Here is a 26,385-nt window from a genome sequence, read left to right on the forward strand (position 1 = left end):
CCTCGTGTGCCTCACTGCAGGCAAGAATTCCAATGAGGGCCTCAAATGTGCAGTAGGCCCTCATGTACCTGTTCCATCCTTCCTCCTCCTGTGGATGACAGAAAGGGACCAGCATGCACTCAAGACCCAGATCCCTCCGCAGACGGCCTCTGGGCTTTCTGCACTGTCATACTGATAATAACTCCATGTATTACATACAGAAAGTTCTCAAAGGAAATAGGTTGTGTTGATTCAAATCCATACCAGTAGCTCCATATAAAAACAACATTATAAGCAGCAAAATTGCAGAGTCATAAAGGAGGATGGAGTTTTGGTTTCTGTCCACTTTAGTCGAGCCTTATAAGCTGCTTGTGAATTGATCTGAGGGGCACATAGGGCCCACCTGGCTAAATTATTTATCCCATAGGCTTCTATTATTTCTACAATTATCCAAATTTAAGCCAGGATGACAGATAGAATTTATCTCAAATATCAAATGTGATCAATTAGTAAAGGTTATCTGGAGCAACGTGTTGAGAAGGATAGTGAAGCCACATCCAGGTTCAACAACAAGAAATAAAAAAGAACTGTAATTGATTAACAGTGTCTGCCATGGATGTGATAAGAAGGTATTGTTACATATTTTATTCCTATTTTAAGCCTTTCTCTTATGTTCAAAAGCCCTATATTTAGAAGGTACCATTTAAAATAGAAATGGACAGAAAAAAATTACTAGTAATGAAACCAGTTTGAACATCCATTCACGTTATGTATGTTTTGAGGGGTAAACTCCATTTCTTAAGCATGTATCTGAATCCTTCAATTGGATGTAGCCTGGCCCAAATCTGCTTGATTAGGAAATAATTGTTGAATGCAAATCTGATAACATTCAACCCAGCTGTTTTGTCTATTGCCTTTTGGCATCATATCTTTCACGGAAGTTACTTTTTGAGCACCCAGTGTTTTCAAGGCACGATTTAGGTACTTTCCATATATTATCTCAAATTCTCACCACAATCCAGCAAAGTAGGTGTGACTTATGTCTGTTTTACAGAGAAGACTCTGGATTGTCACACAGATACAGGTGGCAGATAAAGGTTCTGAACCCACCTCCAATGCTTTGCTCTTTCTTTTCAAATTTGAAATTGGCGCTATGAGCTCACGCACATAATTTGCAGAGGTAAATTATCTACTAATGGATGTCACCAGCTGACAAAATGATGAAGTTGTTGATCTCAGAGATGACTCTGGTAGCATAAGCCTGATGATCTTTGTGATTTCACTAAGTAAAGCCCCAAGGGCTATTAACACTGATTCAATAAATGCTGAAGCCCTTACCCAATCATTTGTTTGCATCCTTCAATAAAATGGAAATGTCAGCTGGATGTGACGCACCTCATTCTGCTGGTGATATTTTGAAAGAGATGACTGTTTTCTCAGAGCTCATATTTCCTCTCCTGTCCCCTCCCTTCCCGACTCCTCCCCAAGCCACCACCTGTTGGACGGTTGCTGGGAAGAAGGTCAGGTTTCCAGATGCTGAGCCAGGACTGGGAAATTTCCCAGAAAGTGTGCCTGATATTCAGGTCTACAGTTCTGATTTTATAGGGCAGAAACATTTAATTGCAGGTTTCCACTGTCACAGATAATATGAATTTAGGGCATAAAAAGCAAAATTCCAAATGAGTACTTTTGCTTTATACATCTTTAATAAAGCTTGTGAGAGGGGTCACCGAGTCAAAACATAGCAGGCTTCACCCACAAGCATTTAACCCATAAGTGCCTACTGTGTGCTCTTCCTCACACGCTGTGTGATGTAGTCATCAGCCTCTTTAGAGGTTGCAAGGGAGACAAAGGACCCAGGATTCACAGACCTTAAACTCTACCCAGAGAGGCAACATGGACACCGAAAACATTTGGAGAACATCAGGTTGATAACAACTAACACTGTATGGTAAGCGACAGATCCTGCTCTAAATGCCTTACATATATTAACATGTTAATACATGCAACAACATCGAGAGCTAGGTACTATTTTTTATCCCCATTTTACAAACAAGGAAACTGAGGCTGAGGTCACACTGCTAGCAGAGGTCAAGCTAGAATTTGAACCCAGACTCTTAACCACACTCTGTGTTGCCTCTTATGTTACCTGCTTGGTGACGTGGCCAGAAGGGCAAATAAAGCTGAGACAATGGGGAATTTAATGTAGCCTGTGTAATGCAGGAGGGCTTCAAGGAGGAGGCATGTCTGCATCTCTCATATTGGAATCTTGGAAACCTGACTGAGGCTCTGGGGTGCAACGTCCTAACTTCAAATGTCAGCTCTACCTCTTACTAGCTTTGTGACGTTGGACACATTTCTTAACTTCTCTGTGTCTGTTTCCTCAACTATAAACTGGGGGTAGTATTTCTATTAGGCTATACAAATTCTGGAGTGGTTGTAAGAACAAAATGTGACACTGGGAGTAAAGGGCTTAGCAAAGCTTTAAACATCATACAAGCTTAGTGAGTATTCGCTGTTATTGCTATTATTATTATCGTTTACAGTTAGGTACAGGGTTCAGATAACTGTTGCCTTATGCTGGCAAGAAGGGTGCACAGGGTATTGTCAAGCGGGATGAGAACTTGGATCTTCAAAAGATATTTGGCCACAGCAACCACAGTCTGTGGTTCTCTCTGTCTCTCTCTCCATCTCCAACTCTCCTACTGTGATCAGGTTTCTTCCATGGAGTGGAGAAAATGATGGGTGGAGGCCATGGATGCCAACATTTTCAGCATATATTCAACTAGCCTAATGATCCCAGAGGAAAGAAGAGCAACACGATCCCCAAGGAAGCATCTGATTGGCTCAGCAGAGTCATGGGACCCTCCCTGGGCCAATCACCATGGCCAAGGAAGGGTACCACTGTTGGCAATAGAACCAAGAACCTCACGGAGTAGTGGAGGGGCAGTTCCTCCAAGGGGGTGTTATCTCAGTAGAGAGAGCACAGGGATGCAAAGCAAAAACAACAGATGTTAGTCCTCCAGCACCCACCCCTAGTACATAAAAATAGGCTTACTTTGCCACACATGAGAACATAACTTTATTAATAACCAAATAGCATTATTTGTGGTGAAGGAAAAATCACTACGTTTGTCAACTTGGAAGCTTGAAACCAACAGCAGCAAAAAGTAAAGAAGATATTCTGTCAATATAAAACAAACTTTAAAATGTGAATCAGAGCATTGATAATTTTATAACTTCCTTTTTTCAGCTGCCTAGCTTTTAATTCTAAATTGCGGTAACTTGTTAAATTTTCTTGTCCTCCAGAGTTCCTTAAAGAGTTTTTATTTGGGAAGAAAGAAACTATTCTGCTGGTAATGCAAGTTGTCAAAAATAAAACTTGCAAAGAACATACTTCAAAAAACCTTGCCCTCGTTTCATGGTATGTAATGCTATCGTAGCACATTTACAGATAATTTCAATTTCTCTTTTTTGATGATCTTGGGTAAATGATAATGATGTGCAGGTTATTTGAAATATATCTCATACCTTTTGTCGAATTTGTATTGCTTGATTCAATACATTTTTCTTGAAGTTATACTATGTTTTTACCAATTTAAATGACATCATTTGGAGTCTGGAATGTGAACCAGTCAGTACTGTTCTAACCTTTGAACTCTTATGACTTTCTGAGTGGTCCTTTGACTTTATTAGTGCACTTTAATCGTGAGAACAGTATTGAAGTGCTCCTAAAGGAAAATATGATTGTTGTATTTATGTCAAAGAACTAATTAAAGCCATAGTTTTTTTTCTTAGTTTCTGAGAAGGTCACATCCTATGTGCATTATCAGCTGAAAAATAAAAGTAGCTCACCAGGAAATCACTAGAAAAAAAAATGCTCAGTAGTCACTCAAAAAAGTGATATATCTTTCAACTGGCCTCAAGATAAAATTGAGTCTCTTTCAAGGCAAGAGGTTAAACTTTCCAGCAAGATTCTGATTCCAAAGCAGTCATGTTTATGCAGGAGAAAATCATGTAAGCCCCAATTTTTCAAGTGTCTAAGGTGTGTGCATCTTTCTCCAAATCCTCATATCTCACATGATTACTATGATATTGGTAGGAGACCAGTTGAATCCCTATTGGAAAACCATATGCAATAAAGTAAATTATCTACAGCAAGTTGCTAATCCAAAAGCAGCAGCCAGGGAAATAGACAGCACACTTTCTTTTCACAAACTTAAATTATGAGTGTCTCAAGGGTCCATGTCCTAATCCCTTTTATATTTCCCTCCTTACACATAGTAGGTGATTAATAGTTGTTTGCTGATTTAGTTATTTATTTATTGGGCTGCACCGGGTCTTCATTGCAGCACTCAGGATCTACTTCCCCGACCAGGGATCAAACCTGGGTCCCCTGCATTGGGAGCGTGTAGTCTTAACCACTGGACCACAAGGGAAGTCCCGGCATTTGCTGATTTAATTCAGAGTCAGAATGATTACAATCAGCAGGGACCAGGAGGTAGCCATGGCCTGAATCATACAGACCAAAAAGTCCAGGACTGCCTCTAGGTTTGAGCCTATTGTGGACTGGGGGTGGGGGAGGGGAACATTCACATTGTAGACAGTACAGATCTGTGGATTTATTATGACAAAATCAGCATGTTACGGCATTTTCCTACAGACGTGTCTAGGGGGTGCCTATTAGTAATTTACAGGAAGGCACCATCATCACCATCGTATGGGGTAGCAAGGCCCTGGACAGAGGAATTGATGGATGGCCATTCAACCTTGAAGAGATCTTGAATCTTTAGATCACTGCCAGTGGGAGGAACAGCAAGAGGAATCCTGCTGAATAAGCGGTTGTTACACTTGCGGTGAAAAGTCTAGGAGTCAATCAACATGCATCCTCTCGTGGGGTACGTGATAGAAGTCTCTGCTTCTCCCTCTCGCTGGCTCACATCCCAGTCAGTGGACCCTGTGCCACTTGCCTCTAGAAGGAGGGGGCAGGTGAGAGAGTGGATATTAATGACGCTCAGAACCACAGCAGCTGGGTCACCGCCCAGGAAAGCCACATCAGCCGGGCAGGCGCTGGTCAACAGCCTTCAGCTCAGGCCCTGAGGTCGCACCCGCATCAGAGTGGGGAGGGAAGACGGGCTCTTGACAGAACAGCTGGGGAACAGGCAGATTAGATCATTTCATGGCTTAAAGAAGTGGTTCTTAATGGGGTGATATATCTCAGGGGGCATTTTGGTAATTTGAAGAAGGGCTTTTGGTCAGCACGATGATTATAGGAACACTGTCCACATGTGGTGGATAAACTGGGGATACTAAATGACCTGCAATTTGACAGTCCCAGACAGCGAAGAATTTTCCCAAGTCTGGCATGACGTTTGAATGTTCCACCAGGTATTCACATACTAGAAAAACCTCTTTATCATTATACAAGCCTAGAACCTACCTCTGTTTTTACATGTAACATGAAGTAGGTTTTTTGTGTTTTTTATCCTTTTTCTTTTCCCATTTAGGTTGTTACATAATATTGAGCAGAGTTCCCTGTGCTATACACAGTAGTTCCTTGTTGGTTATCCATTTTATTTTTTTTTAATTTTTTAATTTTTATTTATTTATTTATTTATTTTTGCGGTACGCGGGCCTCTCATTGTTGTGGCCTCTCCCTTTGCGGAGCACAGGCTCCGGACGCGCAGGCTCAGCGGCCATGGCTCACGGGCCCAGCCGCTCCGCGGCATGTGGGATCTTCCCGGACCGGGGCACGAACCCGTGTCCCCTGCATCGGCAGGCGGACTCTCAACCGCTGCGCCACCAGGGAAGCCCGGTTATCCATTTTAAATATAGCAGTGTGTACATGTCAATCCCCAATTCCCTAACTAGCCCTCCCTCCACCCTTCCCCCTGGTAGCCATAAGTTCCTCCTCTAAGTCTGTGAGTCTGTTTCTGTTTTGTAAATAAGTTCATTTGTATCATTTCTTTTTAGATTCCGCATATAAGCGATATCATACAATATTTCTCTTTCTCTGTCTGACTTACTTCACTCAGTATGACAAACTCTAGGTCCATCCAACATGAAATAGGTTTTGCTTTGTTTTAATAGAAACACTGATTTTTCCAAGAGTACAACTACCATGCAAATCAGTACTTTGTTTTGTTTGGAAATATATCAAAAGTTGTTCATCACCGTGGAGAATCACTCCGCTTGCTGGCTTTGTACTGCACACACCTGTGTTAGTTGGTACTTAAAACTGTCTCATGTAAAAATGTAACAGAAGACATTTGAGACTCCCTTTTGCAGAATTTAGTAGATTCTTAAACAGATTTAGATCCAAATATTATTAAAATATGGATATATATTAAATGCATAAACATCATGGAATTTCCTTAATGAAAGTTTTTCTTAATATTTACAATTTTACTATCACTTATTTATAATTTTTTAGAACAATGATAAGAAACCTAGAGTTGCAATTATACATTTAGGGTTGCCTGAGTTCTTTTCCATCTTACTCTACAAGGACCTTCAATGTCTACCCTTGAATGACTGTTCTTCCAGTCTTTTACCCTCCAACACTATTGAAGTATATCGTCCCCAAAGTTGTTCTCATGTACTAGAGATGGAATTTATAAAAAAAAAAAAAAAAAACTCACCATGTAGTAGGATTTCAAAATAGGAAGGTTTCCATAAAACTCTGTCCCTCCTCAGTTCATCTCATAACAAAAGCAACAACTGATACTAGGTTTATGAATAAGCCCCAGCTTATTAGGAAGATGGTGTCACACTCCCTCATTTTCTCTACTATATTAGTATGTAGTTTATCTTGGCATGTTATCCCTACTTCAGTTAAGGTTACTTCCTGCTTTTTCTTATAACAGACAAATGACTCTGGTCTGCTACTGTGTATCCTCACACTAGTTCCTCCTTCAGCGTCCTGCCCAGCTACTATTGCTTTTTCATTCTCCCTTATATCTTGTATATTGGGTGGTACCTTATCTGTTTCCTTCTCTTAAAGCCTGACTCATTTATTAAGCATAGGTGCAACCATCTGACCAATTCACTATGTCTTTTAGTGAAATTGTTCCTTACCATTTCAATATTGAAATAAATTTTATCATTATTACATTTATTTCTCCATTATAGTTGTGGTATTATATTACTTTTTTAAAGTTATAAGTATAGGTAGGTCTTATTATTTATGAATTTTATTTCAGGACCTATTTAAAAGAGTTTTTAATTTTTTTTAATTTTTGGCTGTGCTGCTGCACGCGGGCTTTCTCTAGTTGCAGTGAGCGGGGGCTACTCTTCGTTGCGGTGCGCGGGCTTCTCATTGCGGTGGCTTCTCTTGTTGTGGAGCACGGGCTCTAGGCGCGTGGGCTCAGTAGTTGTGGCTCCTGGGCTCTAGAGCACAGGCTCAGTAGTTGTGGCACCTGGGCTTAGTTGCTCCGTGGCATGTGGGATCCTCCCAGACCAGGGATCAAACCCATGTCCCCTGCATTGTCAGGCAGACTCCTATCCACTGCGCCACCAGGGAAGCCCTCAGGACCTATTTTATTTGCTATAAAATCTAAAGATACAAACTGCTGAGGCCAGGTGAAGAATACACTTTGGCTGGAAATCCCAGAGTATCTTGGATCCTTGTCCTTCTTACAACCAGGCAAGACCTTTATTTGGCCCACAGTCACTGGACGGGAATTAAGTATGGGGCAGTGGAGGTGGTGGTAGAGCACTTCCTTCCTTCCCCATGGTTAGCAAGGTCCAGCTAGTGCTCCAGGCAGTAGATGGGAGTCTACTGCAAAGTTGGACCTGGAAAGCAGTCATGATGCTGCTTTAGAAATAGGTTACCTACCACGATGAAGAGTGGACCCCGCTTGCCACACTAGAGAAAGCCCTCGCACAGAAACAAAGACCCAACACAGCAAAAAAATATATAATAATAAAAAAAAAAAGAAATAGGTTACTTGAGGACTTCCCTGGTGGTGCAGTGGTTAAAATCTGCCTGCCAATGCAGGGGACACAGGTTCGATCCCTGGTCTGGGAAGATCCCACATGCCGCGGAGCAACTAAGCCCATGTGCCACAACTACTGAGCTTGCACGCCTAGAGTCCATGCTCCACAACGAGAAGCCACCGCAATAAGAAGCCCGCACATCACACAAAGAGTAAGCCCCGCTCGCCGCAACTAGAGAAAGCCCGCACACAGCAACGAAGACCCAATGCAGCCATAAATGAATGAATGAATGAATGAGTGAGTGAATGAGTAAATAAATAAATAGCTCCGCAGCATGTGGGATCTTCCCAGACCAGGGATCGAACCCGTGTCCCCTGCATTGGCAGGTGGATTCTTAACCACTGTGCCACCAGGGAAGCCTCTAATTTTTAAGAAAAATTTTTAAAAACAAGAAAGAAATAGGTTACCTGAGATCCAGAGCCTACATTCTCCATCTCACCTGCATGTCGGTAGTTTCTGAGACACTTGATTGTTTACCCACTCACTCGGCCGTACTTATTTACCTTCAGGTAAACATGTAGCAAGGATTTCCAGCTGAACCTAACTAGGATTCAGAGAATGGCGCTGGGCCACTGCCCCACCCACCCCACTGATTCAGTCAGGGTCTAACCAGGAAAACAGAAACGACCCTGAGTACTTAAAATCACAGGACTTTAAGGCAAGGAGTAAATTACACAAGTGTTGGGAAAGCAAGGAGCCAATAGAAGAAAGTGGTCTAAGAACAAGCAAGCTCAGGAGAGGCAAACCCACCCTGGTATCTCTTTGTATGTGTTGATAAGCATTGGAAGAAGAAGATCTGGAAGGAAGAGGAAGAGAGATTAGAGCTAGAGATGGCAGTTTATCAACCCTCTAAATTTAAGGATGTCTGAGCCAGGGACCGGGGATACTACTAGGATTTTCCATGACTTAGTACTACTTTCTCAGTAAACAGAGCTGTGACTCAGCACTGGATGATTACATGTGACAGAAATTCCTCCAAGCTGACAATACAGAGGACACTTTCTATGGTTTCAGAGTTGATGCAGAGTGTCTTCTGTTTTTATCTTCCTTAGATCATCTGACTCAGTTTCTAGGAAGCGTAGGCAGCTGGACATCCATTCTTTTGCCTCTCTCTTTCCCAGTATTCTCCCAACAGATCCAGATTTTGTGTGTGCAGGGCAAATTTCCAAACAAATGCATCCAAAGGGTTTCAGATCTCTTCCAAACCCGAATTAACAGATTTTTAGAGCACTTTAACTATTCTTTTATTATTTTTTCATTAAAATGCTGTGCATAAGCAAAAGGAGGTGAGTCCTAAAGTGAGATATTTGCAAGTGGTGTGATGGTGGGCACACCAATGAATAGCTTTAAACCTTAGATTCGTCAGTGCTAAAATAGGAATATTAAAGCTTACCTTGCAAATAAGTTATGGGAAGCAACTTCTACAATGTCAGGGATGTAGTGGGTATCCAACAAATAGTAGGTGTTATTACCAAAATGATCCGTGACAGTATTTAATTTTCACTGAAAGATTTGTGGCACTAGATGAAAACAAATATTTGGTAAAACCATCTTAAAAACAGAAGAGTCCTGGGACTTCCCTGGCGGTCCATTGGTTAAGACTCCACACTTCCAATGCAGAGGAGACGGGTTCAATCCCTGGTCGGGGAACTAAGATCCCGCATTGTCAAACTCAGTGGCTTTCAATTTTTTTTTCTTATCATGACCCAATAAATAATACATTTCTATCATAATATACTTCATGCATGAAACTAAAATAAATACTACATGGAACATTCCTACTCTTACTACATGTGAAGGATGCTGATGTTTTCTATTCTATGCATTCTTTTTTAAAAATGTGTTTAGAAGGAAGTCTGCCTAATTCATTGACGTCAGAGGAAGTCAAGCAGCCACGGACAACTCAAAAGGAAGTTATTGCTCGCCAGGGACTTAACATGAATGTAAACCCCAACCTTAGCTACATTCATTGGGTTTTACTACCAGAATACAAGTTCTAAATCATACTTTACAACTGCTTGTCATGTAACATTTGGGCAAGCTTGGAGGAGTCCCATTGACAGGGACTTGTCTCTGGCTGAGTCATTAAAAATGGCATATGTCCCAACATCTCTATTTGCATCCACCTGGAGAGTGTTAGTGATTTTTCTGTTTTAAGCAGTGAAGGATTTGCCTTTGCATTCAAGGTGATTTCTGAGCCCCCTAATTGCCAATAGGTTTGGTGCGATAAGTACGCACTTAGTGAAGTCACATTATAAAATGAATTGCTCAAATATTTAATCAGCTGTGCATAAAGCCCAGCCACATGGTTCCTTCTGTATAGCATTCTATCCACCATGGCAAGGAGTTGCTATGGCTTACAGCTCTCCTGTCAAACATGAAAAAGCTGGATTTGGGAGATGAGTTCCAGCAATGGCTTCCTCTTAACTGAAGAAAGATTCGCGGGTAAGACTCTTGGGCCAAGAGTGCAAAAGTCATGGATTCTTGTCACACATATCCTTAATAGTTTTCTGGGAATCATCAGTTTTTCCTCAGCTTCATTAATTCAGAGGGAAGAGCATATATTCTGCACCAAGCATGTGCTGAGAGCTTACATAAAGGTTAAAATAATTTCTCCAAGGATATCTAGTCAGCCAGTGAAAGAACTGAGATTCTAAGTCTAAGTCTGTCTTGCTTATTTTGAGTGCCGATTATGTGGCCTGGCATTGTTGGGGAACATGCAATATAAAAAAGAACTTTTGAAGGACCTTGAAGTCTAGTGGAGGAGGAGGTAGGTCCATAAACACACTGACATAGACTAAAAAAAGAGCTCTCATGAATGGAATGAGCAAAGTAGTGTGGGAGACCAAAAGGCTGAATGACTAATTCTGTCGTGAGTTTTTATGCTCTCTTTCTCTTTCTCTCTCTCTCTCTCTGTCTCTCTCTCTCTATTTATATATAGGGATTCTTGGTGTCGTAGGAGGTTTGAGAAGCAAGATTAAGAAAAATTACAAGCCAGACTCCTATTGAATATGAACTTTATTTTTTAGTAATGAAATCCTAGTATTTTCAAGCCTTGCCTCATAAGAAGTGCCCTCCCAACTCAAACATTCTATGTATTAAATGTGACTCGAAATAGATGGGTCACTGGGTTAAGGTTTATGAACCTTTTTTGCTATAAAGAGACTGGCTTGTCTTGCCCTTGGCTGGGCTCATTATTTACTCTTAAAGGTCAAGAAGCTGGATGTTTTCCCCTTTTTAAGAGAATCAAATTCAGTTTTTTATTCATCCTCCTCAGTTCCCTTTCTGGTGTCTTCTTTCCTTTGGTAGTAATCTTGATGTCTTTCAATTGAACAATGGAACATGAATTCCCTTTTCCCACATATTACGAAGGAGCAAAGAAGGCTGAATTTAACCAAGTTTTCTCCCTCTCTCTGAACTAGGTCACACAGTGCTGCAATCCCTTGGACACTTCTAATACTTTATCAGACCTCACACCTACATCTCTTTCCCAAAAGTTTCAACAAAAGACTAGTTGAATATCATGAATTCTGAAAGAGTCTCGTGCCCATCCCAGAGCCAAAGGTGGTGGCCAGGAGGTCTTGGATATGGGACAGGCACTCCAACCCTGAATTTTGGAGGTAGGTCTCATTCCACTATACAGACTAATAAAGGGAGAAGAGAGGAAAGACCAAAAATACTGTCACTAGAAATAGGGTGAATAGATGTTGGGCTACCCTAAAATAACTGCCATGAGTATAGAAGAACCTACTCAGGAATTGTAGAAATCTTGGGGAGGGCATTATATTTTTTAACAAAGCCTGGAATAGGAATTTGAGCTAAGTCTTACAGAGATCTTAAGAGGCAGGGGAGTATCATCTAATACGTAGTTTGCATCGGGGAAAAGAATGAGATAAGAGTAGATCTACCATGAAGCTAATGAAGCTTAAACTTTCATATTTGACAGCAATCCTAAAAATGTTATATGACACTACCATTAATGAACTATGACACGGAAACAAACTTTTCTAAGCCATCAGTAATAAAATATTTAAATCATCCATACTAAAGGAAAGACTATCTTTCTTTCCTCACTATAAAAAAATGATACTATTAAATTATTGTAATATAAAGAGGTGATCAAATAGTATGTAGGCTAAAACATGGGGAAAGTACTTGCAAGGTGTGTCAGATGTTAATTAAATAAAATGTGCTGTTTAGCCAGATTTTGTGATGTTTGTGGTATTTGTCAGGTCTTTCCAGTTTGTAATTTGTGATGACTTCTTTTCTCATTCTAATTAAATGTTCACATTAGTACTTATGTATTTGTAATTATTGTTCATTTTCCTCAAGAGAGCACCAAAATTGTGTAAGCTACAGATCCCACAGGACCTGCATCTATTCCTGGATTCTTCCTTTGGCAGGGCCCAGAGGGTGGCTCAGAGCTGCAAGCTCACTTCCAGTTGTCCCAGCAATTTCTGGCCAGACATCCTCACATCACAAACCCAAGGAGGAGAAAGTATCTGTGGCCCTGCATTCCCAGCTTAACTCCCAAGGTCACTCTTCTTGGACAAGCGTAATTGCCCTCCCTCCCCTTGAACCAACCATCATATGGGGAAGGGATATGTTGACTGGTTTAAGCCAATCACAGCCCATTCCTGGGTTTGGGGTGAAGTCAATCCCACCCAAACCACACAAATAAGAATAGAGACCGAGGGGTAATTTTCCAAAGAAACTAGGTGTCCTGGTACCAGGGAGGAAGGGACTAAATGCTAGACAGAAAGCAGTAGGTATTCCAGAGCTGGGACTTTCCTTGGGTGTGAAATTTAAGAGGGCACCAAAATTTCAGCAAGTTAAATAATATTTTAATGCACTATTTTTAAAAACTGAACTAGCAAACTGCAGCCTGAAAGCTGGTTGCCTTTTTCTAAAAAAATATGGAACTCTTCACAAATTTGTGTGTCATCCTTGCACAGGGGGCAGGCTAATCTTCTCTGTATTGTTTCAATCTGAGTATACGTGCTGCCAAAGTGAGCATCTGGCCGCCTGTTTTTATTACAGTGGCTGGGCTACCTCCTTTGGGAGTTAGGCTCTGCCTCACGACTGCCTGCAAAATTGCTGATGTTCTAGAAGAAACTGTCTGGTCCCTGAGGCTTCTTGGAACCCAGGAATTGTGAGATGCTCTTTTTCTATGAGAACTCTAAATTGGCCTCCTGCTTCAGAGAGGTGTGGGAAAGCAGAGGATGCCCCATTTCCCTAACAATTAAGATCAAACTCCATATTAACAGCACAAGCCATTCACTAGATTTTGAAGAAAGAAGAATGGTGGGAGGCCTTGGATTCAAGCTAAGCCTCTGCCTAATATCTCTAGCCCCTCACTCAGGCTCCTCCACCCCAAGCTGAGGAGGGCAGGCTCAGCCAGCTTGCTGGCGATACAATGTGAAATCTGCTGGGGACAAGTGGAGGAAGAGGCAGACCCTATCCAGTTTGCTGCCAGACCAAGGCAGGCCTTGCTATTCTGTGTGGGCACGTTATGGCTTCAGTTACTGAGCCAGGCTTTATCCCCTGTGACAGCTCATAAAAAATCAACACAGTCTTCAATGCTATCAGAAGCCTGTGCCTAGAAACAGCTTGTGTTGATGAAAGGGAGAAAGGCATCTTTCCTTCTAATCGCATGTGTGACTAGAAAGCCAGTATTTCATTAACAGGACCACAGGTAACAAGTAGAAGTGACTAGTAACTCATAGGGAAGCCAAACATGTCACTTTAAATAACAATCTCTATTTAATTCTAAGAAACACATTCCTGGAAACGTCAATAAGAGCCATTTGTCAGCTCTGTGACCCTGGTGAGTCAACTGGACACTTAACATTTGGGTGCTTGGTCTCTCCAGGTGTGAGGTGAGGGACAGGACTTGAGTAATCATCTCTGAGGTCCTTTCCAGCTCTGGCATGCTACAGTCCTACCAAATGGGGGGTCATTTCCCTTCTCTCCCTTCCCAAGCAGAGGTAGGAAGCCCTATAACAGCTGTGGCACCAGAGGACCAGGGCAGGAAACATGGTCAGGGCATAAAACCTGTATATACTGGCAAGTAAGACTGATGTCCAAAATAAATTTGCACTGTCACCTACTATTAGAACTTAGTTTAAAATAATCTCAGTGGGGCTTCCCTGGTGGCGCAGTGGTTGAGAGTCCACCTGCCGATGCAGGGGACATGGGTTTGTGCCCCGGTCCGGGAAGATCCCACATGCCGTGGAGCGGCTGGGCCCGTGAGCCACGGCCACTGGGCCTGCACGTCCGAAGCCTGTGCTCCGCAACGGGAGAGGCCACAGCAGTGAGAGGCCCACGTACCGAAGGAAAAAAAAAAAAAATCTCAGGGGCCTTCTCTGGTGGTGCAGTGGATAATACTCCACGTTCCCAATGCAGGGGGCCCGGGTTTGATCCCTGGTCAGGGAACTAGATTCCACATGCATGCTGCAACTAAGAATTCACATGCCACAACTAAGGAACCCATGTGCTGCAACTATGGAGCTGGTGAGCTGCAACTAAGGAGCCCTGGAGCCACAACTAAGGAGCCTGCCTGCTGCATCTAAGACCCGGTGCAACCAAATAAATAAATAATAAAAAGTATAATATAAAATAATCTCAGGAACGTATTACATTCCCAAATAATTTTTTTTCTATACACTTGTGATAGTTTGGGTCCTCTGAGAAGCAGATGCCAAGAGGGGAGGGAAACACCTGTGAGGGAAAAGGAGCAGGGGGAACTGGGGGAGGTGGAGAGAACCTCCAGGACCCAAAGCAGGTCTGTCAGCTGTGAAGGGAGAGGGGGACACAGGAAGGCTGGGGAGGAAGGGTCTCAAACCTACAGCACCATTCTAAGAATGTTTCAGATAGACTGAAATCATTTTCCTAGGGCTGCCAGAACAAAAGACCGTGGACTGGGTGACTTAAAGAATGGAAATTTTCCCAGAGTTCTGGAGGCTACAAGTCTGAGATCAAGGGGTTGGCAGGATTGGTTTTATTCCAAGGGCTTTCTTCTTGGCTTGTAGATGGCTGTCCTCTCCCTGTGTCTGCACTTAATCTTCCCTCTGTATAGTCCTGTACCCTAATCTCCTCTTCTGATAAGAACACCAGTCATATTGGGTTAGGGCCCACCATCATGATCTCATTTTAATTTAATTACCTCTTAACAAGTCACATTCTGAGGTACTGGGGTTAGGACTTCAACACATGAATTTGGGGGGACACAATTCACTCTGTAACAGACAGGTAGGGTGTCCTCAAGCCAAAGCTGCCCATTAGAGGAGCCATGTGTCTCGCAGCAACGGGACTCCATGAATATCCCCACCATATTCTGTCCTTGGCTGGAAGCAGCCCACAGGAAGCTTGGCCTTGTGCAAACACCATGGTGGATTCAAAGAGGCTGCAGCTGGGGCCGTCAGTTAAATATCCCCCTGCTGGCAGGAGATCTGTGGCGCATTTCCATGGTCACTGTGACCTTCAATCTTCATTTACTAAATTGCTCAAGAAAAATAAATTGACCACCTATTAGGTACTAGGTGAGTGAGTCTCAACCCTGATTACATGACAACAAAATTGGCAGTGGAGATTTTGTTTTCCAGTGCATTTTTCTGGGCCCCATCTCTGCAGGGGGGTCACTGAGCTTGAGAGCTGGTGTGCCAGGGGCTTGGGTGGGGAGGGTGCTGAATGGGACAGCCTTTGCCCACTAGGAGCTCCGGGCCAGTGGATGAAAGTGACATCTTTAAAAGCCTCGTGCACAGAACAGCAGCCACATTACCATGCCCTGGTTAAATCAGTAACTAGAATCAGCTGGAGGCAAGAAAGACTTGTTATGACTTATCAATCAGTAACAAATATAAAGTCCCACAAGGATAAGTTCAGAGACTCATGCTTATCCTGCTCTCTGCCTCAGTTCTCCCTTGCCGGGAGCTTAATCTATACTTCTTCCAGCTGAAACCAGAAGAAATGACTCAACTCAGATTGCCGTGTGATTCCCTGCAAAGGTGAAACCCCAGTACCAAGATGTTCATTCCTACAGTGCGTCCCCAGCTGCCCTCCAGCTTCATCTGGTGGCACCATCTTGGCCGTGTTCACAAATCTGCAATGTCATGGAAGCACATTCCCCTCTTATTTATAGCAAAGGGAAGAAAGGCTACAGGCTCTAGCCTCTGCCCTGATGTGGAACGTGAAGGAAACACCAGGCTTTTCAGTCCCGTTTTGCCTTTTACCAGGCAGACCCCTTGGAGCAAATTATTTGCTCTCTCAACATCTCAATTTCCTCACCTGTAATTTGGAAGTAATTGTAACTACCTTGCAAAGTTGTTGTGAGGATTAAAGAGATCACACAGGTAAGAACATCTCCTACGACAGTGAGTTCATAGTTGGTACTTTATGAATACTGAGCCCCCCACCCCAATCATCAGAAAATTATTTTCTCTAGAGTTAGAACAAAAATTCTCTTGTCAAAACCACTGGGGAAATCAGAAAACTCCAGTTTCCACTGTCCTTGAAATTCTCCCTTTTTTACCCCATTTATATAGCTGGGAGATTCCACAGCAGCCAAAACCTACTCTCCGGGAAGGTCCTAATGTCAATCTTTTCAACCTCATGTGAATTTCTACTTCTCTGGACATTCCTTCCAGAAGCATGGCATGATAACTATTCAGCCTCATCAGAGAAAAGAAAGGCTTTACCCCTTGGTAAAGAAAACCACATCAATAGCAAGGACCTTTCTGGTGGCCTCACATCACACCAAATAGGCGTCCCCCTCATACAAGGGTGGCCGCAGCTGGAATGGCAGTAGAAATAGGAAGGGTCATCACCCCAGGGGACTGCAAACATTTCCAGCAGGAAACATCTCTCTTCTTTCAAACTAAATCTTACCCTAGATACTGATATTTGTGAAACAGAAATGTATCCTATTTCATTAATATAAAAAAATTTCAGTGCAAATGTATAACCTTTGCTCGTTATAACCCAAAAATGTATGAACAGGAGACTGTGTTGAAATTAGGACATTAGATGACAGTTACATTTTCTATCATCTTCAGTAACTTGTTGTTTGGGTTGCTCAGTATCAAGGAAACCCTGCTGCACGCTGTTAATGGTCCCAGGCTTTAAACAGCTCTTCTGGCAATCTTGGGAGATCCTTTGAGAAAACTGTCCCTAAAGCTTGAAGACATAAATACCTATATAGCTAAAAGCACCCAGAAAGCACAATCATTGCTTAAATTATCTATAACATAATATTTTCCCATTGCCACATGTCTGCAATTCACTAGTTATCCCACAAGTGAGAATTACTCTGTAATGATGCATCTGAGCTTGGCCCAGCCTTGAATCCAGCGTGGTCCATGGGGCTGTGCTAAGACACATGCATAGCCTTGACTTTCACACAAGACCAGTGAGGAGTGGCTGGTCAATACACAATTCCAGGTCAATACACATCGACAAGAGATTTCAATATATGCACAGCCGAGGGGACTTCCCTGGTGGAGCAGTGGTTAAGGATCCACCTGCCAATGCAGGAGACATGGGTTCAATCCCTGGTCCGGGAAGATCCCACATGCCGCAGAGCAACTAAGCCCGTGCGCCACAACTACTGAGCCTGCACTCTAGAGCGCGTGAGCTACAACTATTGAGCCTGCACACCACAGCTACTGAACCCCGCGTGCCTAGAGCCCGTGCTCCGCAACAAGAGAAGCCACCACAATGGGAAGCCCGTACACCACAAAGAAGAGCAGCCCCCGCTCACCGCAACTAGAGAAAGCCCGCATGCAGCAACAAAGACCCAACACAGCCAAAAATAAATAAATAAATAAAATTTTTTTAAAAAGAAATATATATATATATATATATATATATATATATATATATATATGCACAGCAGAGATGTTCCAACAAGATTTTTCCAAGGCCACAGAAGAAGTTCACGTGGAACTATAAATTAATGTGCTCATACCTCCTATGGTTAAAATTACAATAAATCTGTTTGATTATTGTCTTTTATTACTGTTTAAAGGCACTTTCATTTTTTAATGAAATTTGAGTCAAGAGTTTGCAGAGTCCCCAAAGCATCTCTGCAGGACCCCGATCCCGGCCCAAGCTGAGCCCACTACAGTTGGAGGAACCAGGCCCAGAGAAGCGCAGGGTCTTGCCCGGCTCACACAGCCCACTAGTGGCACAACTACAACGAGAACCTGAAATTTCAGCCTCCTCGGCGGTCAGTGCTCTTAGCACGACACCAGAGTCCTGGGAGGCTCCCTGTGTCCCACAGTAAGGCCAGTGGTAGACATCAGCACGTAGCCAAGCATGAAATCCTTTCCCACAGGGGAGAGAAAATTCTCGAAATGACCGGTGGCTTTTATGACTCAGCCTGTGCTGTGGAGTGTGGAAAAATCATGGTTTGTTTGGTTTGGTTTGGTTTTTGAGAAAGAGAGGAACCGAGCTACATCACGCCAAGGTGTGGTCGTGCTGGGTCCGCGCTGGGCCCCCCGGTAAACGTGGGGAGGGGATGCAACCACTGTGGACCCGAGCGGAAGGTGGGGGGTTGGGGGCCGGCTTTGAGTTGGGGCCAACAGGAGGGCAAGCCCAGGAGGCCTGGGGCAGCAATCTCTCCATCTGCCAGACAGTTGCAACAGCTATTCTAAGCACTGGCCTGAGGCCAGCCTTGATTGATTTCAGCAATAAAATAACATGTTCCAAAGCTCATCTGTTTTGGACCATAAATGACAAAGAGAGCTATTACAGAATGTCAAATTTGTCCCTCTGTTTGGGACACATCTCTGGATTAATACTTGTTTGGCCTCTACAAGTGATTCATGTGGGGCAGTAGAATGACTAAGTCACTGTCAGAATAATTTACTCACATCTCTCTCATCATTATTGTACGTTCTCTCCTAGAGCCAAACATTATTCATGTGTCTCGTTGACCATGTGAATATTAATGTCACCGATGGGCTCTGTTTACTCTCGGCTGAGCTGAGACATGGTAAACATGAGAATAAAATGCGAAGCGTTTCCAACGATGGTTATGAAGCCCTGTGGTTAAAGGGTCAACCTACATTTTCTAATCATGGAACAAAGGAATGATGACCAAACTTGGAATTAATAAAGACATTCCACCTCTGTCCACACCTCAACTATTTCAAAGGTCTTTCTAGTGCTGCCTCAGCGAATTTTCCCTCCTACCCACAGGCATCTTCTCGCTGCCCCAGGCTCAGGAAGCAACTGGGCACCTTCCACTTTGTTCAGACTCCCCTTCCTTCAGGCAAAAAGAACAGAAACCCTCTCCAACTAGCTCAACAAAAAACAGGGACCATATTGGAAGGAAACTGGAGTTCCCTCGGGAAGCTGAGCTCATGAGAAGACAGGGCATACCTGGGGGAGCAAGAGTTCCTTCTCTAAAGAGGTACATTTTCAGCAATTTAAGGAGACATGTTGGTAGGAGGGTCACTGAGCTTGTGTTGGAAGGTTAGAGGAAAAAGTGTGATATCAAGAAAGCGTTTGACAAGAAGTACAACCCCACCTGGCATTGCATCATGGGGAGGAACTTCGGTAGTTATGTGACACGTGAAATCAACACTTCATCTACTTCTACCTGTGCCATGTGGCCATTCTTCTGTTCAAATCTGGTTAAAAGCATGGACTGTGCCACACACCCAGTGATCCATCCAAACACAAGGACTGCAGCCTAAATTCCAAATACCAGAGACTGAAATCTTCAGCTTTGCCTAAGAGAACAGCTCGATCCTTGAACCTTTATTGTGGTTTGGTTTTTTGTTTTTTTTTTTTAAATTTATTTGGCTGCATCGGGTCTTAGATGCGGCACACGGGATCTTCGTTGAGGCATGTGGGATCTTTCGTTGTGGTACACAGGCTTCTCTCTAGCTGTGGCGTGTGGGTTTTCTCTCTCTAGTTGTGGCGCACAGGCTCCAGGGCGTGTGGGCTCTGTAGTTTGCAGCACGCGGGCTCTCTAGGTGCGTGGGCTCAGGAGTTATGGCGCGTGAGCTTAGTTGCCCCATGGCATGTGAGATCTTAGTTCCCCGACCAGCGATCGAACCTGTTTCGCCTGCGTTGGAAGGCGGATTCTTTACCACTGGACCACCAGGGAAGTCCCTATTGTGTTGCTTTGTACAGGGCATTCTCTGTACTAATTTGCTGTGGTTATAAAGCAATTAACAAAACAGCTTACATTTGTATTTATTTTCTATTCTATACTTTTCTGACACACGTTTTTTTCTCTTCAAAACCCGTTCCTTTAAAGAAAAAAAAAAATCTGTTGGAGAAGTATGTGTTAAAAAAGACCAAAAAGCAACACCACCAACGAAAAACTGTCTAACAACTGACATGCCAATGGTCAAACCTGTGGCTTGTAGAGAAGGTGGTCAAACAATGATATACAATGTACCTACATCCACCCACCAGCACTTCAGGGCCTACCCTCAGCCAGGCCCCAAGCTCACCATCAGACACTCAGGGCCAGGCTTATTGATGTTTTAGTGCTCCCCAGGGTTAGACTGTGGCTACACTCTGGTCCCCAGAAACCCCCAAACTGCCTAGAATCCAGTTAGCTTCTCTCTTTACTTTTCTCAATTGTTTCTTAATAGCTTGCCATGTCCTGCTCATTTTGGGGGGCAATTTTATGACTTCATGTACAAGTAGTCTTGCTCTATGATTGCCCCCAAAATGGAAGACCTAAGTCTTGTATAGGATGAAAAGGAAGCTTTCCATCATTAATGCAGCACACACCAGTGCTGTTGTGGTGTGTTCCCTCATGCTTGGAGGGATACCCCATGTGTACATTTGGATTTCAGGTTTTGTTTCTTCACAAGATGGGTGCATTTTTCCAAGATACTACTAAAAATATAAATGGAGAATGTTCATGAGTGGAGGAGAGTGGAGTAGTTGCCTAGATGTCTGACGGGCGAGGGATATGGGGGTAGTTTGAAAAGAAAGGGGACATGGGAAGAGCAAGAAATTTGGCTTAAATGGTTGCCGCCACAAGGAAGATGGCTAGTGTCTAAGCACGACTTGCCATGTGAATAGGAAAGACAGACACATCTCATTTGAACTAACACCCCTGGAGCTCCAGGTGGTTTCCTTGAGGGGTAGGGGGGTTGTTAGGTTCAACAACCATGTTGCTGGAGATGGTATTTCATCTCGTGCACAAGGGAATATTCTATTGAAGTAATGGCCCTGGAAGGACAAACTGGTGGCCTTGACCTGCCAGCCATGGAGCTGTCAACCCTGGACCCACCCTCTGTCAGGTTTTCACAGGAGTGTTTGCCCCAACCCTGCTTAGAAATGGGGCACTGCATCTGGCTTCGGCCAGCCTATGGCTGTTAAGAAAAGTAAATGAAAAAGAAAAAAAAGGAGAACAAAGAAGCCAGGGAAAGGAGAAGAGCACAGACGAACTTCCTTTCAAGACTCCCTTTGTGCCAGGCACATGCTTCCCATCGGGCACCTGAGAATCCACTACTGTCCCGACAACACGGGAGTTGGTATTACTCAGCCCTTCAGACTAGAGAGGAAAGAGAGGCTCAAGGAGTTAAATGACTTGCCCAGGGACACACAGTTGACTAGTGGTAGTGCCAGGATTCCACCCTGAGGCTCTCTGACTTTAAAGCTCGTGAGCACTCATCACTGTCCTCACTCCTGGGAATTATCTCATTTTTCTTGTCTGGCTGTCAGGGAGACCTTGCAATTCCCTCACGTCTCATTCTTTCCATTACCATCACCCTCACACGGCAACACAGATCAGGCTCTGCCAGCCTGTGGTCAGCAGTCACCCCCTGCCGATGGCTGCCCCACTACTGGTCCTTTAGGCCAGCGCGTACCATCCATTCCACCCATGAGATGACCCAGGCCATCCCCATGACCTCCTGCTCCCACTCACTTTTGCTCTGGTCCCACCTCCACTGGACTCCCGATAGCCAAAGAAGACAGCTAAAGGGACAAGAAATACACGGTGAACAAAACTGTCAGCACCCCAGAAATCCGTGGGAACTAAGAAGCGTGCCAATGGCGGGACAGCACCTGCAGTGAGGAGAGGGCCTGGAGCCCAAGAAGTCTGTCTTCCCAGCCTTCTCTGCTGACTTCCTGCCCCATGGCTGGGGCCCGCTCAGCCTGTGTGGGAGAGGACCCCCTGTCTATAGAGCCTGGCCCTGGCGCCCCTTAGAGGCCACAGAGCACAACCCCTATTCAGTCCAGGAAATCTCTTTGCCACATCATCTGTAAGGGGTTCTTCAGCCTTGTTGATCTGATAGTTCCAGTGACAGGGAGCTTACTACCTCTTTCCCCTGCCAGACAACTCTTACCATCAGAAAGACCACACCAACGTTCTCACTCATCTGTAGTCCTGACCTTCTTACCTAGATTTATGAAAATGGCTCTTCATTTTCCCATAGGTCTTCTCCTTTATTTTTTTCCTTTTTTTTTTTTTTTTTTTTTTGTGGTATGCGGGCCTTCCTCTGTTGTGGCCTCTCCCGTTGCGGAGCACAGGCTCCAGACGCGCAGGCTCAGCGGCCATGGCTCACGGGGCCAGCCGCTCCGCGGCATGTGGGATCCTCCCATACCGGGGCGCGAACCCGGTTCCCCTGCATCGGCAGGCGGACGCGCAACCACTGCGCCACCAGGGAAGCCCAGGTCTTCTCCTTTAGAAGCTAAGCATTCTCGGGACCTTCAGTATTCCCTCGTAGGGTGTTTTCAGGGCCCCAGGACATCCCAGTGTCTGTTCTGGGATATCCTCCAGTGTATCGAAGTCCCTTTTAACTTTCAGCACCCAAAACTGAACCCTGTGCTCCAGACGTTGTTTGCCCTGCAAACGAAGGATGGAATATTTTTCATCCAAACACCATACTCCTATTTAAAAAAAATACATTATCAATTATTTTCTGGTTATTGGATACAAATACTTCCAACAAGATTCCAAGGCTTGTATTCAGTCTTCTGGTAACCAGAACATACTGTTGGCTCTCACAGAGCCACTCATCAATCAATGCAAAACTTTACCTTTCCATCCATGACATTCCACCTTGTTGACATCAGGCTGCTGTTCCACCTTGCTGAAATTATTTTGGGTCCTAATTCTACCGTTAAACTCACTATCATTTATCTTTATATAAACCTCAAATTTGATAAGACATACTGTGTGCAGCCGAGTCATTGATATGAACATTGAACACGACTGTTCAAGATCAAAGCTCTACAGAGTGTATTTAGAAACCCTCTTCCAGTCTGTCACTCATTCTTCAATCAATAATGCCTTAGGTTCCATCTTTCAAAAAAGTCACAGATTAACTCTCTCATAACTCAATCAGCATTTCTTCATCTTGTCCATTTAATGCCTCCTTACAATCCAGATACACCGTACCTGTTGCACACCCCCACTCTGACTGGCCAATAGTTCTTTTGAAAGGGGCAATGATCACTGGGCATGATTTACAGCAAGCCACTGCTGTCTCTTGGTGAATTTCTACCAAGAATTCACAAAACATTCATTTAACAATTACCTAGAGAGTTTCTAGATTCTACCTTCTTTCCTTTTTTGACAATTAGGGCACTGTTTTCTTACCTTCAGTCTTTTAATACTTTCCTGTTTTCCATAATTCCTCAGAGATGACTGACAGGCATTCTAGTCCATTTACCCGCAATTTGCCTGAATGAGGATATGAACTTATTCAAAACAGTTAGGTTTTTTTTTTTTTTTTCCCCATTCCTTCCCCTATCTTGGGCTTTCATTTCCCGGTCTCCATGTTTTTCACTGTGTTGATCATTAACCTTGATACAATGGCAAAGTTAAAAAACAGTTGCATTTTCTCTTTGTCATCTGTAAACATGACATCATCTACCCCAAACAATAGGCTCATGCCTTTGTAGTTCTTCCTGCTCTGAACCAAATAAAAACAGTCATTATTCTAGTTCTTCAAGCCTAAGTTCACCCTGCACTTTATTCGTCCTGCCTCTATCTTTACAAATTTATTCATTCATTCATCCATTGGATGAACTTTTATTAGGAAATCTATATCTTGCCCCCAAGTAAGATAGTTAAAGTAATTACATCCTAGTGACACATTCTCCTTTTGCCAAATTTTGGTATTTGCATTATTTCCTACTACACACTTTCTCAGCACCCAGAATATCACATGTCACTCCTTTGGATATAATTAGGGGGAAAAAAACGTTGCTGGAGAACAAAAAGAAGTATAGTCCATATGGCAGGGCAGGAGTAAAGGTATTTACAATGCCTCCTGGGGAGAGATTAAGAATGACAGGAAAGTAAACCCTAGCATTTAAACCACATTCCCCCATTCCTGAGAAGGAAGAGAGTTAAAGCAGGCATTTAAGTGGATTTCTTCTGGTGGATGACAAGAATCACCAGTTTCAAGTCATAAAATCAGACGAGAAAAACAAAATACCTCTAGGAATGCATGTAAAGTAAATGCATACACAAGCTTCTCACTGAAACTGCAATAGAGGTAGATTCTGAAACATTTCTAAGGAATTATTACTTAATATGTGCAAAAATATTATCGATGGTTTAGTAATAATATTAGTTCTTGTTATTTTGGTTAGTTAACCATAAAAATTAAGATAAGGGTGTCATATAGATCTGTGACCTCAGTGTCTCCAATTCTACGTTTCACTTAAGGCCTTAAGTTATGTAACAGCAAAATTGTCCCATCCTATCCCATCCCAGGGGTTTCAGGCCCTAGTTCCTGGGTGTAAGGAGTCACTGATGCATCGAAGCCATGTGGGCACAGGAGATGGAGGAACCGATGAGAGGCCAGTGAGTGAAGAAGCTTCTCGGGGCAGCAGCATTTAAAATGGACCTTCACGGGTGAGCGGGAGATGAAGGGGTGTTCTGGGCAGAGGCCCTGGCCGGTGCTAAGGCATGTAGGGTCGCCCACATGGCACGGAGACGCCAAGAGCTGACCCAGCGAAGGAGCAGCCCAAGGGAAGGCCAGGCAGTGGAATTGGGCCCATCTCTGAAGGACCTCAAATGTCCCAGAAGGGAGCCTAGAATCTCTCCTGAAAGGAGAGGGGAACTGACTTGATTTGTGAGCCTTCTGGGTAGTATGTCTTGAGCTGACTTGTGATTTCAAAAGACAAGGCAGGAGACAATTTGCAACATGAGTTCTCTGGGGAGTGACTCTGGGAGGTTCCATGTTCTGCTTTGCTTCTGTTATACCTTTTTTGTATATTATCTTTAAGATAACATCGGCAGTCCTGTTAGGCTAGGCCATAAAACAGGAATTTATTCAGTTCTGTCTCTGAAAAGCTGTGAATCACTCTTTCTGGCTGCAGTTTCTCTGCCTGTTAAATCAGGCCACAATACCTCCCCAGCTACCTCCTAGCCAAGAAGAGCTACCTTATTTTTGACATCTTCCTGTGTGCAGGCAGAGTGCACAGACAGTATCTCATTTAACCCTCATATCAACCTTACCAGGGATGAACATTTAATATCCCCACTCCACAGATAAGGAAACTGAGGCTCAGGAAGGGCATGTGACATCCCTTAGGTCTTACAGGTGTAAGTGGCATAAGTGGGATATTCCTTTGCTGAATTTCCCAGTAAGTCGAGGGGTGAGGGTTGTGAGGCTCCCCACCCCCGCTGGATTCTAGGTGTTACTATGGTTGTAGCAAGCAGTGGGAAGACGCTTTCATTCTCCCCAAAAAAGCTTTCACCTTCTGCACAGTGTGCTACCTTTCTGTCTCCTGTCAAGCCGCTGCTGTCAGTTTGTGTTTAGAATACAGGGTTACTGATTTTAATCGTAGCCCCACCCCAGGCCGCTCCAGAATTCAACATTTTGGGAAACGTAATTCAGCCCTCACCTCCAGCAATACTGTGACCCCATTTGCCCTTTTTCCACTTACTCATCACACCAGTGATTCAGAAACGTGCTGTTCTTATGGTAATTCATGCTTGTGCTGTCGTGTACAGCTGTTGGCCGTGACTTCCTGTTAGTGCACTGCTTTTATTTTTGCCTGAACTGGGATTAAATGACTTTGCTTATAGCAAAAGTGGAACCCAAAGTCCCTGGAAACCCTGGGGCAGAACTGGTCAGATGGTTTTGAATTTATGATGTTTTCCTTTGATGGAAAATAAGGTAACGTAATAATATAATTAAGAGGTGGCTGCGGCGTGATGGGAAGAATATAAAAGCTGAAGTCAGGAGACCAAGTCTCCTCCCCTCTTTCTACTGAATGTGAAGTTGTTTTTGTTAATTAAGAAACAGTCACACTGTATGTATAACAGAATCTCTTTGCTGTACACCTGAAACTAACACAAAATCGTAAATCAACTATACTCCAATAAAATTTTTAAAAATAAATAAATAAAATAAAATGTAAAAAAAATTATAGTTCACACACCATGAAATTCACCCTTTATGGATGGTTTTT

The 26,385-nt window shown here is 43.5% G+C and overlaps 1 non-coding gene across 1 annotated transcript; it reads right to left on the minus strand.

The window, feature by feature from the left end:
* Positions 1 to 12,887: 12,887 nt before the first annotated feature.
* Positions 12,888 to 12,994, minus strand: LOC112066284 (U6 spliceosomal RNA). Its single transcript, XR_002892530.1, has one exon. It is a non-coding gene; the product is annotated as a U6 spliceosomal RNA (small nuclear RNA).
* Between the last annotated feature and the right edge of the window lie 13,391 nt (positions 12,995 to 26,385).

Source organism: Physeter macrocephalus, chromosome 11 (assembly GCF_002837175.3).
Source record: "Physeter macrocephalus isolate SW-GA chromosome 11, ASM283717v5, whole genome shotgun sequence".
In the NCBI taxonomy this organism is placed as follows: Eukaryota; Metazoa; Chordata; class Mammalia; order Artiodactyla; family Physeteridae; genus Physeter; species Physeter macrocephalus.